Source organism: Silene latifolia, chromosome 10 (genome assembly GCF_048544455.1).
Source record: "Silene latifolia isolate original U9 population chromosome 10, ASM4854445v1, whole genome shotgun sequence".
NCBI lineage: Eukaryota > Viridiplantae > Streptophyta > Magnoliopsida > Caryophyllales > Caryophyllaceae > Silene > Silene latifolia.
In genome coordinates, this window is record NC_133535.1 from 141,022,675 (window position 1) to 141,028,811 (window position 6,137).

The 6,137-nt window shown below is 31.0% G+C and overlaps 1 long non-coding RNA gene across 1 annotated transcript; it reads right to left on the bottom strand.

The window, feature by feature from the left end:
- Positions 1–3,679: 3,679 nt before the first annotated feature.
- LOC141609254 (uncharacterized) lies at positions 3,680–5,929 on the bottom strand. Its single transcript, XR_012527316.1, has 5 exons — positions 5,758–5,929; positions 5,590–5,615; positions 5,024–5,162; positions 4,341–4,567; positions 3,680–3,763 (listed from the first exon to the last, which is right to left on the bottom strand). It is a non-coding gene; the product is annotated as an uncharacterized LOC141609254 (long non-coding RNA).
- Positions 5,930–6,137: the final 208 nt, after the last annotated feature.

A 6,137-nucleotide genomic window follows, 5' to 3' on the forward strand; every position in this document is an offset into this window, starting at 1 on the left:
ATTCCTTAAAATTACAAATTTCAAAATAATATCCGTCAAAACCGCTAAAGTGTAACTTAGTAAAAATTGATAGTGTGTGCATCTTTTATCATTTTATGAGTGTAATTTTAGTCCCTAAAAGTGTAATTTTAGTCCAAAAAAGTGTAATTTTAGTCTACAAATGTGTAACTTTAATCCACAAATGTATAACTTTAGTCTACAAAAGTGTAATTTTAGTCCACGAAAGTGTAATTTTAGTCCATAAAAGTGTAATTTTAATCCAAATTGTATAACTATAGTCCAAATTTGTGTATCTTTAGTCCAAATTGTGTAATTTTAGTCCAAATTGTGTAACTTCAGTCCAAATTGTTCTAACTTTAGTCCAAAAGCGTAACTTTAGTCATTGAGAAGTTAACCTTAGTAGAGATAAGTGTAACTTTAATAATAGAGATAAATGTAACTTTAATGAAGACAAGTGTAATTTTAAAGGAAAAAAGTGTAATTTTAACGAAAAAAAGTGTAATTTTAACGGAAAAAAGTATACTTTTAACAGAAAAAAAGCGTGATTTTAACCAAAAAAAGTGTAATTCTAACGGAAAAAAGTGTAATTTTAACGGTGAAAAGTGTAATTTTAACCGAAAAAGTGTAATTTTAACGGAAAAAAGTGTGATATTAACGGAAAAAAAATGTAATTTTAACCGATAAAGTCATTTTAATAGATCCTAAATCACACAATACCAAAAGAAAATTTTAAATACGAAATTTGGCAAATATATAACAAGACGGATATTAACAAAGTTATATCAACAAGAAAAAAGTAAAAAATAAGATTTCATAACTAATAGATTTAGTACTAAAAACCAAAACATCAAAATTGAAAAAAAAAAAAAACGGAAATGAAAAAAAAACGGGTCAATGAAAATTGATCTATTTTAGTAGATCTAAAATTAAAATAAAAAAAAACTCACAAATTTGAAACAATATTATATAGCAAGACGATATAAGGAGAAAAAAAACAACAAAAAAATAAATAAAAAGAACACACAAACATCAAGTATTTAAAAAAAAAAAAAAAATTAAAAATTAAAAATTTAAAAAAATGACGTCGGATCGGCGACGGCGGTGGTGGTGGCGGCGGCGGTGGCGGTGGCGGTGGTGGTGTCCGGTGGGTGGTGGTAGGTGGATGGTGAATGAGGAAAGGATGAGTAAATGATTTATTTGGATTTTTTGGGTTTTTTATTTGTTTGGTTTTTGGGTTTTTTTTTCTTGGGTTTTTTTTTGGGGTTTTGAGAGAGAAAAGTAATGAAATGTGTGAGATGAGAGAGAAGTGAGTGAGTGGAAAATATATATAGTGAATTAGTTTTTAATTATGTTGTTAGTGATTAATTAAAATGTGTAGGAGAGAGAGTGGAAAATTAGTGTTAATGGTGCTTTTTGGTTTCAATCTCCACCATCCATATTGGATGATCCAAGGGCTATAGTGAAGACTTAGGGACTCAAAGGCATATGGTGGACTTAGAAGAACTTTGCTATATATATATATATATATATATATATATATATATATATATATATATATATATATATATATATATATATATATATAGGCCGGATCCGGTGAGGCACCTCATTATGGCGAGGCGGCCGGTCTCACCAAATTCCTCATTATGGCGAGGCAAGATCCGGTGAGTCCACCTATATATTTGAGTCCATGAGTCCATAAAACAATATCACGCACTATACAATACAATATCACAAATTTTTTTTTTCGAAATTTTTTTTTTTCAAATTTTTTTTTTCGAATTTTTTTTTTCAATTTTTTTTTTCGAATTTTTTTTTTTTCAAATTTTTTTTTTCGAAATTTTTTTTTTCCAAAAATTTTTTTTTTTTTTTTTTTTTTTTTTTTTTTTTTTTTTTTTTTTGTGAATCTCATACCTATTTTGTGAATCTCATACCTTATTCAGTGAATCTTTAAGGCTTGTTTTGTGAAACTTGATCATCATAATTGGTTAAAATCACCTATTTCGCTCTTTTCTTTATTAGGTGAATCTCAGACTTTGTTTTGTGAATCTCAGACCTTGTTCAGTGAATCTTAGAACTTGTTTTGTGAAACATGGTCATCATAAGTGGTTAAAATCACGTTTTTTTCCTCTTTTCCTTATTTTGTGAATCTCATACCTTAGTCAGTGAATCTCAAGACTTGTTTTGTGAAACTTGATCATCATAAGTGGTTAAAAATCACCTATTTTGCCCTTTTCTTTATTAGGTGAATCTCAGACTTTGTTTTGTGAATCTCAGACCTTGTTCAGTGAATCTTAGAGCTTGTTTTGTGAAACTTGGTCATCATAAGTGGTTAAAATCACGTTTCTTGCTCTTTTCCTTATTTGGTGAATCTCAAGCCTTATTTTGTGAATCTCATACCTTATTTAGTGAATCTTAAGGCTTGTTTTGTGAAACTTGATCATCATAAGTGGTTAAAATCATCTATTTTGCTCTTTTCTTTATTAGGTGAATCTGAGACTTTGTTTTGTGAATCTCAGAGCTTGTTCAGTGAATCGTAGAGCTTGTTTTGTGAAACTTGGTCATCATAAGTGGTTAAAATCACGTTTTTTGCTCTTTCCTTATTTGGTGAATCTCAAGCCTTATTTTGTGAATCTCATACCTTATTTAGTGAATCTTAAGGCTTGTTTTGTGAAACTTGATCATCATAAGTGGTTAAAATCATCTATTTTGCTCTTTTCTTTATTAGGTGAATCTGAGACTTTGTTTTGTGAATCGCAGAGCTTGTTCAGTGAATCGTAGAGCTTGTTTTGTGAAACTTGGTCATCATAAGTGGTTAAAATCACGTTTTTTGCTCTTTCCTTATTTGGTGAATCTCGGACTTTGTTTTGTGAATCTCAGACCTTGTTCACTGAATCTTAGAGGTTGTTTTGTCAGATTCAACGTCAAGTCGATCTCTTCGTATTGTCAACCATAAATTCAACTTACATAAACCAATTATATATACATAAACTTCAGGTACACATCCCAATCCAAAATGAATAAGTACAAATAATAAAATTGAAAATACAATTAAAATAATAATTTTAAACAATAGCTATGCTGCTAAAATTTTCTACTCATTCATCAACACACCACCAAGTGAGTAAATTAGTGCTCTTTTGTTTTGTGAAGCGTCTCGACGTACATGTTGTCACCAGAGTAAATCACACACTTTTCTACCCTTTGTAATGCAGCTTGACCCTTGATTATCAACATTACCCTTGCTTATCAACATTACTGTAAATCCAAGTGCAGATTATTAGAAGCAATGCTCAAAGACCAAAACTATCAATTACATATTCAAAGCAAAATTTCATTATCAGTAAGTATTGAATCGAATCGAGGAACATATTAAAAGTTTGAAACTAGATCTTCAACAAAAATAACATAACCATCTTAAAAGCAAAACTATCAACTACCAATTTTGTAAAATTCAAATCTTTCACAAATTTATACATTCAAGTGTATTAATCTTCAAAAGCAAAGTAATAATAATGCATAAAATAGCTACCCACACAAGATAACATAAATTGATTAGTAGTACTGTAAACTTACAAAGTAAATTGAAAGCCAGTAATAATGCATAAAATAGCCAGGGATAGTTATATCTAACTAGTCACTATAGTTATATCTAACTATAGTGACTAGTTAGATATAACTATCCCCAATACTGTGCATCCGGGTCTACATTTAAGTTTCATTCCCATTTGTCTTGCTTTGCAGAAATCTCCTTAATTCAGCCCTATAGAGTATGAATGTAACGAATTAAACAAAAAAACGCAGATATTAAAATTATCTTTAATCAGATAAAATGAAAAGTAGAGGAAGACATCGTTCCATTAACTTTGTTTTTATGCTGCCTGTCCATATAGGAGGCCTTTGTACTGACTTCTACTACACAAACAACAAACAAAATCTCCAAAACAAGTAAACTACCTAAGGCCTTTGACCCTTTGCTGATACAATGAATAAAACATTGATAACATGAGATATTTAATCCCTCCATGCCATTTCTAATAACCCAACTTGACTTTCATGATCAAACATTGTCAACGTTGACCAATATTTTCAAAAATACAATACAAAAGCAGGAAGTTTTATAAATTAAACAAAGCAAATATGCAATCTGCCTACAGACATGTATGAGGTTGTTGATGTCAAAATTTATAAAGGGGTTGACCATCAAAATTAATCAGGACTAATAATAAGAATTGATATTACTTGTAAGGGCTGGGTGACAATCAAAGTCAGACGGATACTACTATAACTTATCAACGGAATCATTGATAATACAAAACTAATGTAAGAAGAATACTCACCCACTGCCCTTTGAGCAGATTACATTGCGAGACATAGAGAGTTTCTTTGTGGTACCGCCATAAAGGTCCTCGAGGAACATCTTGTTGTTAACCGTATTTACAGCAGGAGGATGATGTGCATAGGGAAGCTCTGTTGCAGTCATACCAAACACCTTCCCGACTTGTTTCCTGCTTTCTTCTCTTGCGTGTGTCTACGTGTTGTCTGATCTTTTCTCCCGAACTTATCCCTACACAACCCTGAGTCTTTAATCCCGAGCTCAAGTTCAAATCTCCAAAACAAGTAAACTACCTAAGGTCAAATTTTGATTGACTCGATTAAAACCAGTTGCATTAGGATTATAATCCGTATTAGTTGAAAAGCGGCCATGGTTACGACTTTTACTGAATGACATCTATCGTATTTTCATGTTTTTTTCCCCACAGGTGTCAGAATGTTAATCAATTAATCAGGCCCCTCATGAGTCATACCATATATGAACAAACTTGTGGGTTCAGCTGTTTATGTCCTTCAGGCAGGAATTGAATGCATTTTATTTATCTGAATCGCATACTATTTGTTCTACAGTTGAATAGACACATTTTAATTTACTGCCACCAATTATGTCCAAAACTCAATCAATAAGCAATGCAGTTTTAGCCTAGTTATTCAGATTGACGATAACTAATGTAAGAAGAATACTCACCACAGTATTTTCATGTTTTTTTCCCCACAGTTTTCCCTTTGAGCAGAGGGAAAACATAAAACTCAAAGATCCAAACGAGCTCCAAAGGAACGCAAAATTTGCAAGTAAGGAAATGAATAAGAAAAATTCGAGACTCGATCTGAAACACGAAGAATGTAAATTTAGTAACTAACCAAGAAAGTAATGAGTAATAACTGTCATTAAACAATATCTATCAAGAGTAAGTATCGGAAAGAAGCATACAAAATAACAATGTGGAGCAAACAAGCTGCTAAATCGATCAAAACGTGCAAAACAAGAGCGAAACTCGGTAATTAAACTAAATAAATAAGGTTACGACCAAAATTTAACATAGTAATAAACAAAAATCAAAATCAAGGTATGAAGTAGTAAAGAAACGGAAAGAAACATATGAACAAGTGGAGAAATCGATCAAAACCTGAAAAAAAAAGATCGAAACTCAGTAATTAAACTAATTAACTGAGTTTATGACCAAAATTTAACAGATGAATTAACAAAAATAGAAATTTAGGTATTAAATTGTAAGGAAATGGAAGGAAACATACGAACAAATGGAGAAATCGATCAAAACCTGCAAAAAGAAGAGCGAAACACGAGAATTAAATTAGTTGATTAAAAATTTAACAAATTAAATAAGTTGATAAAAAATGAGTGTGATAGATGTGGAATGAAATCGGGATGAATCGAATTGAAAATTAATTGATCGAAATTACCTAGATCCGAATAGAAACTAAGATGATAATGGCGATCAAAATTTTAGTGGTAAAATGGCGATCAAAGTTTGAATGATAATGGCGAAGATGAGCTGATAAAGACGATCGGAAAAAGAGAGAGAAAGTGAAGAGAGTTGAAGTGTACAAAATAAAATTCTGGTATGGAGGGAAAAAGTGCGGTTTGTAAGATGATGAGTTTTGTAGCACACGTGACATTATCTAGTGAATTTATAATTTTTAAATCCAATGGTTTAGGATGGGTACAGCCGCCTCACCCTAAGAAGGGTGCCTCACATGATTCAATCTCTATATATATATATATATATATATATATATATATATATATATATATAGTGTAAAGATCATCTAAGTCCACCTCT